The 12,790-nt window shown below is 44.2% G+C and overlaps 1 protein-coding gene and 1 pseudogene across 1 annotated transcript in view; one reads left to right on the top strand and one right to left on the bottom strand.

Annotated features, from left to right (window-relative positions):
- LOC138723184 (tRNA wybutosine-synthesizing protein 3 homolog) overlaps positions 1–12,790 on the bottom strand; it is a 299,594-nt gene that overhangs the window by 95,103 nt on the left and 191,701 nt on the right. The gene's annotated exons all lie outside the window — the stretch shown is intronic.
- Positions 4,400–12,790, top strand: part of LOC138723249 (serine/threonine-protein kinase TNNI3K-like) — a 74,430-nt pseudogene continuing 66,039 nt past the window's right edge.

Raw genomic sequence — 12,790 nt, 5'->3', positions numbered from 1 at the left:
GGTGGGACGACTCATAGAACTGGAGTACGGCTATGGTGGGGTATAAGCTCTTCAGGTGGGACAGGAAGGGTAGGAGAGTAGGCGGGGTAGCCCTCTTTGTAAGGGAGGACTTGGACTCCATTGAGATGGATTGTGGCGATCAGGAGGTTGAGTGCCTGTGGGTCAAAATCAGAGGAGCCCATAAGAAGGTGGATTTTGTGATGGGAGTCTGTTACAGACCACCCAGCCAAGGAGAAGCAGCTGATGAGTTCTTTTATAAATGGCTGGAGTCAATCTCTAGATCAATGCCTCTCATTCTTGTGGGAGACTTCAATCTGCCTGATATCTGCTGGGAGTACAGTACAGCAGAAAGGAAGCAGTCTAGGAGTTTCCTGGAGTGCGTGGGAGACAACTTCCTTGCACAGTTGGTGAATGAACCAACAAGGGAGGGTGCCCTCCTGGACCTGCTGTTTGTTAACAGAGAAGGCCTTGTGGGGGATGTGGCAGTAGGTGGATGCCTAGGACTAAGTGACCGTGAGATGATAGGGTTTTCTGTTCTAGGTGAAGTGAAGAGGGTGGTTAGTAAGACGGTAGCATTAAATTTCCAGAGGGCAGACTTTGATCTCTTCAGAAGGCTGGTTCGCGAAGTCTCATGGGAGACAGTACTCAAGGGCAAGGGAGCCCATGAGGGCTGGGAGCTCTTCAAAAAGGAAATCCTAACAGCTCAGGAGAAAGCCATCCCCGTGGTCTGGAAAAAAAAGCCAACAGGGGAGAAAGCCAGCTTGGTTGAATAGAGAGATCTTGAGTGATATCAAGAAGAAGAGAAATGTTTATGGGCTCTGGAAGAAGGGAGAGGCCTCTTGGGTGGACTACAGGAGGGAAGAGAGATTGTGTAGGGAAAAAAATCAGAAGGGTTAAGGCTCAGCTAGAAATTGGATTGGCAAAGTCTGTGAAAGATAACAAAAAGTCTTCCTGGACTTCAGCAAAGCCTTTGACACAGTTTCTCACAGCGTTCTGCTTGAGAAGCTGTCAGCCTCTGGCCTGGACAGATGCACACTCTCCTGGGTGGAAAACTGGTTGGCTGGCCGGGCCCAGAGAGTGGTGGGAAATGGTGTGAAATCCAGCTGGAGGCCAGTGACAAGTGGGGTTCCCCAGGGCTCAGTGCTGGGTCCAGCCCTGTTCAATGTCTTCATCAATGATCTGGATGAAGGCATCGAGTGCACCCTTAGCAAGTTTGCGGACAACACTAAGCTGGGTGGAAGTGTCGATCTGCTGGAGGGTCGGGAGGCTCTGCAAAGGGATCTGAACAGGCTGGACCGCTGGGCAGAGTCCAATGGCATGAGGTTTAACAAGACCAAATGCTGGGTCCTGCACTTGGGGCACAACAACCCTATGCAGTGCTACAGACTAGGAGAAGTCTGTCTAGAAAGCTGCCTGGAGGAGAGGGACCTGGGTTTGTTGGTTGACAGCCGACTGAATATGAGCCAGCAGTGTGCCCAGGTGGCCAAGAAGGCCAATGGCATCTTGGTTTGTATCAGAAACGGCGTGACCAGCAGGTCCAGGGAGGTTATCCTCCCTCTGTACTCGTCACTGGTGAGACCGCTCCTCGAATACTGTGTTCAGTTCTGGGCCCCTCACCATAAGAAGGATGTTGAGGATTGGAACGAGTCCAGAGAAGAGCAACAAAGCTGGTGAAAGGGCTGGAGAACAGGCCTTATGAGGAGCGGCTGAGAGAGCTGGGGTTGTTTAGCCTGGAGAAGAGGAGGCTGAGGGGTGACCTCATTGCTCTCTACAACTACCTGAAAGGACGTTGTAGAGAGGAGGGTGCTGGCCTCTTCTCCCACGTGACAGGGGACAGGACAAGAGGGAATGGCCTCAAGCTCCGCCAGGGGAGGTTTAGGCTAGACGTTAGGAAAAAATTCTTTACAGAAAGGGTCATTGGGCACTGGCAGAGGCTGCCCAGGGAGGTGGTTGAGTCACCTTCCCTGGAGGTGTTTAAGGCACGGGTGGATGAGGTGCTGAGGGATATGGTTTAGTGTTTGATAGGAACGGTTGGACTCGATGATCCGGTGGGTCTCTTCCAACCTGGTTATTCTGTGATTCTGTGAAAAAATCTTTCTACAAATATATAAATAATAAAAGGGGAACTAGGGAGACCATATAGTCCCTATTGGACACAGAAGGAACAACAGTAACAGGGGATGAGGAAAAGGCTGAGCTACTTAATGCCTTCTTTGCCTCAGTCTTTAGTTGTAAGGAGGGTCGTTCCATCTGTGTACAAACCCAGGAGCTAGAGGAGCATAATGAGGCTCCCGTGATCCAAGAGGAGGTGGTCAGAGCCTTGCTAGCCCAACTAGACAGCCACAAGTCTATGGGGCCGGACGGGATTCACCCTAGGGTATTGAAGGAGCTGACGGAAGTCCTGGCCAAACCCCTTTCCATCATCTTCCAACAGTCCTGGAAGACTGGGGAAGTCCCACTGGACTGGAGGCTGGCTGATGTTGTGCCCATCTACAAAAAGGGCCGCAGGGAGGATCCAGGGAACTACAGGCCTGTCAGTCTGACCTCAGTGCCAGGGAAAGTCATGGAGCAGGTAATCTTGAGTGCTCTCATGAGGCACATGCAAGAGAACCGGGTGATCAGGCCCAGTCAACATGGGTTCACAAAAGGCAGGTCTTGCCAAACTAACCTGATCGCCTCCTATGACAAAATGACTCGGCTGCTGGATGAGGGAAAGGCTGTGGATGTGGTCTTCCTGGACTTCAGCAAAGCCTTTGACACAGTTTCTCACAGCATTCTGCTTGAGAAACTGTCAGCCTCTGGCCTGGACAGGCGCACACTCTCCTGGGTGGAAAACTGGTTGGCTGGCCGGGCCCAGAGAGTGGTGGGAAATGGTGTGAAATCCAGCTGGATGCCAGTGACAAGTGGGGTCCCCCAGGGCTCAGTGCTGGGTCCAGCCCTGTTCAATGTCTTCATCAATGACCTGGATGAAGGCATCGAGTGCACCCTTAGCAAGTTTGCGGATGACACTAAGCTGGGTGGAAGTGTCGATCTGCTGGAGGGTCGGGAGGCTCTGCAAAGGGATCTGGACAGGCTGGACCGCTGGGCTGAGTCCAATGGCATGAGGTTTAACAAGGCCAAATGCTGGGTCCTGCACTTGGGGCACAACAACCCTGTGCAGTGCTACAGACTAGAAGTCTGTCCAGAAAGCTGCCTGGAGGAGAGGGACCTGGGTGTGCTGGTTGACAGCCGACTGAATATGAGCCAGCAGTGTGCCCAGGTGGCCAAGAAGGCCAATGGCATCTTGGCTTGTATCAGAAATGGTGTGACCAGCAGGTCCAGGGAGGTTATTCTCCCTCTGTACTCGGCACTGGTGAGACCGCTCCTCGAATCCTGTGTTCAGTGCTGGGCCCCTCACCACAAGAAGGATGTTGAGGCTCTGGAGAGAGTCCAGAGAAGAGCAACAAAGCTGGTGAGGGGGCTGGAGAACAGGTGTTACAAGGAACGGCTGAGAGAGATGGTTTTGTTTATGCTGGAGAAGAGGAGGCTGAGGGGAGACCTCATTGCTCTCTACAACCTCCTTTCAGGTAGTTGTAGAGAGCAATGAGGTCTCCCCTCAGCCTCCTCTTCTCCTCCTGAAAGGAGGTTGTAGAGAGGAGGGTGCTGGCCTCTTCTCCCAAGTGACAGGGGACAGGACAAGAGGGAATGGCCTCAAGCTCCGCCAGGGGAGGTTTAGGCTGGACATTAGGAAAAAGTTTTTCACAGAAAGGGTGATTGGGCACTGGAACAGGCTGCCCAGGGAGGTAGTTGAGTCACCTTCCCTGGAGGTGTTTAAGGCACGGGTGGACAAGGTGCTAAGGGGCATGGTTTATTGATTCATGGGAATGGTTGGACTCGATGATCCGGTGGGTCTTTTCCAACCTGGTTATTCTATGATTCTATGATTCTATCCCGGCACATATCTCCCTCACTTCTCTGGGTCTCACTTCACCTCCCCTCATAGCGCCTCACCCCAGCATGCCTCACATTGCCAGTCTTTACCTCACCTTTATGCTCCGTGCTTCACCTCACCTGCGCTTGCTTTTCCTTTAGCTGCTGTTAGAAGCCTTCTCCCCGATTTTCTCCCTGCAGGCAGTGCTACAGCAGCTGAGGGAGGGGGCAGCGGTGCTGCCTGTGGCCTGGGGGTTGGCACAGCTCTTCCCTGAGTGTTGGCAGCAGCCGTGCCATTTACCCCAGAGGCTGCAGAAGCTGCAGCACCAAAGCAAGACAGAAAAGGGGTGGCTCCCTGAGCTGTCATGGGCCTATTTCAGGTTATCCCATGGATTTTACTTCAACTGACAAACTTCCGGTTTGGCTTGTTCTGTGCATCCAAGCCCCCAGGAGACATCAGACTGAAGCCAAGTCCTTCTGAAATCGCAACATGCATGGAATAGGTAAGCCACGCCCTGGCAAGCCCCCACCTTGGTCAGGGTACTTGACTGCTCCGCTGTTCCCCAGGTCTCCCTCCACACAGCCCAAGCTGAGCCAGCAGCAAGGAGCCTTAGCTGCTCCCTGGGGACAAGCCCAGTGAGGACAGAGAAGCATGTGCAAATCAAGCTACAAGGTCCATCTCGGTATGTTCAGGGGCTCAGAGGGGAGAGGGTTCAATTTTTACAGACTTAATCATAAGGGTTTATTTCATAAATCTCATGAATTTTACAAAAAAAGGACAATGTTATTACATGCTTTATTAACACTCCAGAGAAAACTGAAGTGGTTTTACCCAGATCACGTGACACAGTAGTGAAAAGTGAAAAATAAAACATGCATCTCCTGCCTTTGGAGCTGTCATATGATTGATCCACATGCGACTCACTGTCCCAGGAGGGGCTGGTCTCTGTTGCAGCAAGAGGCTTCCAGCAGCTACCCTGGTCGAACCTGCACTGCCTTCACCGCAGCAGCTGCAGATGAGCTTTGCTGAGGACAGGCAATGGCACAAAGGAGCCTCCCAGAAACTTCTGTGTCTCTGGTGTGAGTAGCGTGGAGGATTGCCACGTTCTGAGTGGGTGTCTGGAAGCTGAGTGGCATGAGTGGGAAGCACGGCATTCCCGAAGGCAGAGCCATTCCAGGTGATGGGTGCTGGTGCAGCTTTCCTGCTGCTCTCCCACCAGGCAGCTGACATGGGAGGTGTGGAGCAAAGGCCGTGATGCTGGCTTCCTTGTGAGGAGGAGAAAACTGAGTCCCAGAGGCCTGGAAACTGATAGATTTGGGTTGGCAACATCTGCAGCAGATGTGCAAACACTTGTGCAAGCGCTACCCTGCTCTGGCAGTCACTGAGACACCCTGTGTAGAGCCAGCAACTCCACCTGGTCCAGCCACAGATCTTGCCAGCAGAGCAGCTCCTTGAAGTACAAGTTATGAAAACAAATGCTGATCTATCTTGTTTGACAATCAAAGGTAAAAAGCCTCAAGGTTAACAGTCTCCTGCATGAATAGATGAGAAAACATTTAGAAAGTTCCACTGCTATAAAAGACCAAATGCATCTGTCGCTGAGATCGTGATGTTGTCTGGGCTGCAGAGGGAGGGCTGTGCTGAAGCCAGCATATCCTGACAGTCCTCTTTACCCCAGTGCTCTCCAGCAGGTGGGAGATACAGCCAAATAACTTGTGTTTGGCTGCACAGCCAAGGCTGTGTTTTACACATTTGAAGAAAAATAAAGAGTGCTTAGCTAATAAAAGCAGTGAGAGATGAGATACCCATCTCCTTGGTGCATTTCCAGCTCTTCCGGTTGCTTGGCAACTGGATGTGGAGGATGAGTTCTGAGGCTGGTGGCTTTTTGCAAATATTTGGTTGAATATCACAGGGCGTATTGTCAAAACAGTTCAAAGTCTCCTGAAATACATCCTTGGTTTTATGTGTAAATCAGTTCAAATAAATGGATGAGCTCATGCTGTGTCAGGAGGAGTGCAAGTTTGTTTACAGTGGGATGCAGCATGTTGAAGATTTTATGTATGTGTGTTATATTTACATATCTTCTTGCCTGAAATCCTTAACTGAGAAAAATAAGAACTTATACAGGACAGCTGCCAAGGTCAATCAACACTCTTTAAGTATATAAATATATGCTAAATATATGTCAAATATATGTTAAATATGTGTGTGTGTGTTTGTGTGTATTTATACACATATATATACCAAATAAAAAATAAACCACAAACAATAAAAGGGGGAAAAGAGACCTATACAGAAACCAGCATCAACCCCATCATTGGCTGGGACAGTATGTGTAAAATAGTTCCATCTGATAGAAGACACTGGGAAATGGATATGAAAAGGGGAGACAGTAGATAGGCAGATATGTACTAAACAGATTACTGAGGATGTTCAGTATGTGCAAGTGAAACGCGGTGTTATGTTGCTGTTAACCAATCTGTCACCGTTCTTCAGCACAGACTCTTACAGGAATGCATCTCTGTACTCATTCTGAATTAATTTTGTCGTGATTTATTTGCAAGTATGTGTGCACACACAGAGCCCTGTTTGCTTGATTCACCCTTCCCGCTAGCCAGTTCAAGGGGTGGGTGGGAGGTGGGGTGTTACTGTGTTACTGTGGTGCTGGGTCCAAGATAAAATACTAACAAACAGGACAACTTTGAGTACAGGATTTAGTCATGTATCCGTGTAGATCCTGGTCCTCAGCTGTCTTGAATGTGGTCTGCTGATTGATTTTGTCCTAATTCATGTCTTGAGGAATTCTGCCTAGAGCAGGAGCAAAATGACTTCAAGAGTCTCCTCCTTTCATTGTAAATCTGTAAGGGCTGCTCAGACCAGCTTCCACCTGGTCATGTCCTTCGTTAGCTCTGATGGCCGGTTTAGCCAGCTAGGCTGCTGCTGCCTGGTGGGGCCCAGAGGGAGATTCTCTGGGGTGGTTCTGTATGTGCCCATAGCAGAATGCAGAGTAATCATACTGAACTCCTGTCAGCCAGCTCATTTCCTCATCTAATTCAGTGGGACTTCCTTGGCCTCCCAACAGGTACAGCTATTACTGAACTGTAAAAAATCAGTACTCTCTGATGCGATGCGATTTGCACTTCCAAAGTAAAATGACCAGATGCTCCAAAGCCATCCCCTGTGGTTGGACACGCTTTAATGTTATGAGCTGAGATCACCTCTGGTCTCCCCGAAATGGGGACCTCCAGCACTCCTTGGGGATCCTGAAAGTATGCTGGGAATTCAGCTTCTTAAATTCTTTTCTGTACCGAGTTGGTAGCAAGCTGCCAAATGACCCGCTTCCTGCCAATTTTAGGTATTCCACAGATGAAAGCACATGTTTCTATTGAAATAGACAGTAGACTTTTAAGCAAGCTGAGTAGGTACCTTTATTATTTTTTTATAGTTGACAGCACAGACTGTTTTGCTCTGTGTCATTGTTGCATGACATTCCATGTGGCACAGGGTTTATTTTTAGCCAGAGACTATCACAAGTATTTTTCGGTAGGTCTGTCGCTGCTCTTGAACAAGGAATCATATTACTGCAAGAACTTGCTGAAACAAAGAAGATACATTGGACAAATGGGAAATTATAAATCTAGACCAACCCAAACTTGCACTGGTAATTAATATTGCTTTTTTAAATGTGATATACCATATATCCGTCTACAGGATCCAAATGAAGTTTCAGGAAATAACTCATTGCTATTTGAGTTCAGGATAAGGTATTGTATTGTTCTTGGTTTACAAGAAGAACGGCTTAATCCAAATCGCATCTACATTCTGTAAAAGAAAATGAAAGGCTCGTTAACTAAATTTCTTTGTACAATCATGTAAGATCATATTAACCCAGATTATTATACTGATGTAACTTGTACTTAATTAGAAAAAAACTTTAAACTTCCAATCTTTGTATGCTGTGTGTCTATGCTGAGATTTAAGAAAGAAGAGCTAACAAATGCAACCTAAGATTTAAGTTTTTTTCTTATTGAAGTTAAAAATATTTCCGATAAGGGTTCGTATGTGCAAGCTGTCCGTAAGTCAGCACATATGTGTTTCTTGGTTGCAGCAAAACTGGTTTAATAGCTGAAATATTTTAAACATTCATACTTTAATAAAAAATATATTAAACATTACAGCTGCATTTTTAAAAATCAAATGCTTTGGTTGCTGAGACGCTTTGATTTGAGCTCCTGGGTTTCATATGTTTTGAAGTGTTTTACAAATTGGTTTTTTTTCTTGGTAGATGAATGGAAGAAGAAAGTTAGTGAATCATATGCTATAATCATAGAACATTTAGAAGATGACCTGCAAATCAAAGAAAAGGAGCTGACAGAACTAAAGCATGTTTTTAGGTAAAATATTCTGGAAATATGTTCATTAATTTCTTTCAAATGACTATTTGCTATTAAACAGTTTCAGGTGTTCTCTTATGGAAGGAGTTTGTCATGACTGGAATGCATGTTCTTTAATGTCTATTTTTGGGAATATGTCATTGTTGTTCTAGGCCAGAGTCTCACAGCCTAGTAGCAAACTTAGTGGCTGTTAATTAATAACGCCAATATTTTACAACAAACACCTATGTGCTTTTGTAAATTAATCAACTTTAATGGGATGTCTATTTTTTTTTGTGTACTTTTAAGTTTTGCTAATGCGTTTCTTCAAACAGGAATATTACCAAAGGAACAAATTTTAAAGAAACACAAAAGCAGTTTGTCTTCTGAAAGTGGATTTCAAATTCATATCATAATCACTCTCTCAGGACAGCACATGGTAACAACCAAGTTCACCCAACTGAGTAACATACTTACAGGTTCATTATCTGAAAAGCTCAAATACAGAAAACACCCAGCTCATCGCCTGTGCATAAAGAAAACGATCAGGTAGATAATTTCAGACATCAAAACCACTTGAATAAAATAGGGGATTCCAATCGGAAAGAACTCATGAGCTCAAAAAGCCAAACTCGTCATATAAATAATTCATCATGCTCACTTTCAGCCAGCATAATTATCACTGTTTGAGCCTGTTAAGTGAAAGACGACACTGGGCTTTCACTGCAATATCCTGACCACTTTGCCTGTGATCCAGTAAAGTGCTTTAGTACTTGTCTCATTTTAAGTCTATTTAATATTAAAACTAACTATCCTAACAAATTGGAGCGGGAGAGGACCATTTTAGACGAGCGAGACAACAGAGTATGTGGCGAAAGTGCTTAATTCCTGCATTAGGCACAATAGTAAGGAAAAATACAACTTCAAGATTGTCAGACCTTTGGCAGTTCAGCTTATCAGTCTATCTTGCTGCCTCATGCAAGCCTGAGAAGATGTCAGCCAAACTCTTTTTTTTTTTTACTCAGGCTTGAGGAATCAGCCAGTGAGGTTCTTTTCAAAAGCTGCCTTCGCCCACAGATAACGAAGTCAGTCAGGTTTTGTACATGTTTAAAATCCAAGGATGGCCTGTGTGAAAAATCAGTCTTGACTATGCAAAAAATGTTTCTACAGAAGCAGTCATTATTTTTGGAAGACTTCTTATCTCTGAAGTAGCAGAGGAATCAATAGTTTTTTTCCAACTGTTAAAACAAATCAATTTATATCAAAACTAAGAACTAAGGAACTGGATGGTTGTTGGAAGCTAAGGTAAGGAAGGTAATTTGTCTGATGGAAATTACATAAGTAGCTGTTAAAATCCCTGCTGTGAAGGATTTGGAACATAAATATGAGAAAAGTGACACAGCCTAGCAGAGGAAAGAATTGCCAACACCCCATTGTTGGGGAACCCATGTGCGGGTCAAAGGGTAAATTGTCCAATGCCTTGGGAAAAAAAAAAAAGAGTAGCTGCAATAGTGAAAAGTAAATGTATCCATAGTGCAGTACCTGTCACTCCTTGGATAAAAGTTGTCCCCATTCTGTTGCTGTATCTCAGAACTACTAGTGCAATGGTTTCCTAAAAAGACCACCCTAAAAATAAAAAGTCAGAATTTCATTTCCCTAAAAGAAGCAATTATGTCTTCAGAAAGAAATTAAGAGGACAAGTATATAAAACTAGGCCCTGAGCACTGTCATGTGAGCTAGTTTTCATTTTCAATGTAGGCCTTTTAATCACAGCTTTTAATATATAAAAATTCCCTTGCAATATTTTCCTGCAAAAACATCTAAATTTTGCCATTTTGTAAGAATTCAAATAATATTAGAAGTAAATATCATTAACAAAACAAACTGAAACTTTTAATTATTACTTTTCAAACTGGGAGAAGATGAAAATTGAAGTATATAGCTATAATCATAGAATCAACAGGTTAGAAAAGACCCACCAGATCATCCAGTCCAACCATTCCTATCAATCACTAAATGGTAATAATGGTAATCCGTGGGTTCCTAAACACACATTAAGTGCTAGGAATATGAACTTTCAATGTATTCTGGAAGACAGAAATTGAAGCAGGAGACATGACTTTACAGCACGATAATATGCTGTGATTTTGAGACTTACTGAATTCATCCTTCAAGCAAAACAATCAACTGCAGTTACTGCAGTGCACCAATGTGTACAGTGTGTACTTTCCTGCATACCTAACGTGCTACAGCAAAGAAAAGACATCTAAAAGGATTTGTTCCCCATAACCTGGAATTTATTTTCCCCTCAATTGACCCTGAAGGAAAACCTGAAAAACAGATGAGCTATCATTAATCATAGTAATCACTATCACTGTCATTAATCACAGTAAGTCAGAGAACAATTGCACAAAGAGAAAACATATTTGAAGAATGAGATTTTATTTTTACTGAGCAAAATATTTTCCAAATGGTAAAATGGCAGTGGCAGATGAAGGGCTGTCACCAGACAAAGGTAAATGTGAATACGTGTGACAAAAATGTTCCATGCGGAAGCAGTTAACATTTCAGACATTAAAAAATGAGCTTCCTTAACACATGATACCCGTCTTCTAAGGAATGCATATGTAAATCTAGACTTATGTAAGAATTAATGCCACTGAGGCACACAGGTTTCACAAAATAAATCCAATTTTTGCATTTATAAATAAATCCTGTGCTCTGTCTTTATCAGGCCCATATCTGTTTGAAACCATACACTGAGAGAGCTGGGGTTGTTTACCCTAGAGAAGAGGAGGCTGAGGGGAGACCTCATTGCTCTCTACAACTACCTGAAAGGAGGTTGTGGAGAGGAGGGAGCTGGCCTCTTCTCCCAAGTGACAGGGGACAGGACAAGAGGGAAGGGCCTCAAGCTCTGCCAGGGGAGGTTCAGACTCGACATAAGGAAAAAAATTCTTCACTGAAAGGGTCATTAGGCAATGGAACGGTCTGCCCAGGGAGGTGATTCACTCGCCTTCCCTGGAGGCGTATAAGGTGTGGGTGGATGAGGTACTGAGGGGCATGGTTCAGAGATTGATGGGAATGGTTGGACTCAATGATCCGGTGGGTCTCTTCCAACCTGGTGATTCTATGATTCTATGATTATAAAACATTCAGTACTGATAACAGGCAGTCAGGAGTTTTCATCAGAAAAAGAAGTGTTTTCCCAAAAGCTAGTTGTTATGAGGAAAAAAAAGTCAAATTTTCTCACAAGGAAAATATTTAATTTTTATATATGTAATATTTAATTACTATTTAATTTCATTTTTATTAGAGCCACTGAATTATTTACTTACATAAATACAATGCTTTCATAGAATCATGGAATAGTTTGAGTTGGAAGGGACCATAAGGGTCATCCAGTTCCAACCCCCTGCCATGGGCAGGGACACCTCGCACCAGACCAAGGTGCATCCAACCTGGCCTTGAACACCTCCAGGGATGGGGCAGCCACAGCTTCCCTGGGCAACCTGTGCTGGTGCCTCACCACTCTCAGAGTGAGGAAATTTCTCCTTATGTCTAGTCCAAATCTGCCCCTCCCCAGTTCCTACCCATTGCCCCTAGTCCTATCACTACAAGCCTTTGTAAAGAGTCCCTCCCCAAATACTTTACACATTTGCAATTCATACCACCATTTTCTTCTGTGAACAGCAATTCCTGGAGGAGCAGTACAGGTGCTCCTCCTTTTGCCCAGTCCCTAGGTGATTGCAGTTGTTATGGCACTGGATGTCTCAGCATACACTGTCCCGGAGAGTCCAGGCTACAGCTTCTGTAATGTGTCGCTTCATAATTTAATAGCTCTCAAACTGCTTCACTAAACATTTCACATCTGAAAGTTAAAATTATTTCTTCCAAAACAAACCCCAGAAAAATGCGGTAGTTTATAATTTCCAGATGAATTTTACCATACTTCATGAAAAATAATTTGAAAACATAAGGTTTATTCATGGTTTAGAATGATGACACATATTGAACAAGCAGAATTACTTTTAGTATAGACTTAACTAAGGTAACAAAAACCAAGACAAATCTCTGGTTTCATCTGCCCTTTAAATTCCTTTTGAAGAGTAAATTATTGAAATATTTATTGAAAGATAAGGCCTGAGTGTCACTTTGCTTGACAGGGGTCATGTTGCTAAGAGGAGATTTGCATAGGTTTATGTTTTAAAAGGAGAGAGAAGTATTAAATCCTTATTTTTATTTGTAACTACATTACATATGTTTAATAGTGCTACTCACTCAGGATGGATTTATAGACACAAAAATCTTAGTGTTCTGCTAAACCTTGATCGTTGGCACACTGATACTGAACAGATTAAAACCCAAACACCTAATGAAAGATCAAAATTTACACTCTCCACAAAAATATTAATTACTATATGTATTTAGTTTTCCACAAATGTAATTACTAAGGGTGTTTAACTGAGCAGTAACGAATCAATCTGCACTAAAAGAAACTGTGAGTCTT

The sequence above is a fragment of the Phaenicophaeus curvirostris genome, chromosome 8 (genome assembly GCF_032191515.1).
Source record: "Phaenicophaeus curvirostris isolate KB17595 chromosome 8, BPBGC_Pcur_1.0, whole genome shotgun sequence".
In the NCBI taxonomy this organism is placed as follows: Eukaryota; Metazoa; Chordata; class Aves; order Cuculiformes; family Cuculidae; genus Phaenicophaeus; species Phaenicophaeus curvirostris.
Note: the sequence above shows the minus strand (reverse complement) of the source record. Positions and strands in the feature narration are given on the sequence as shown.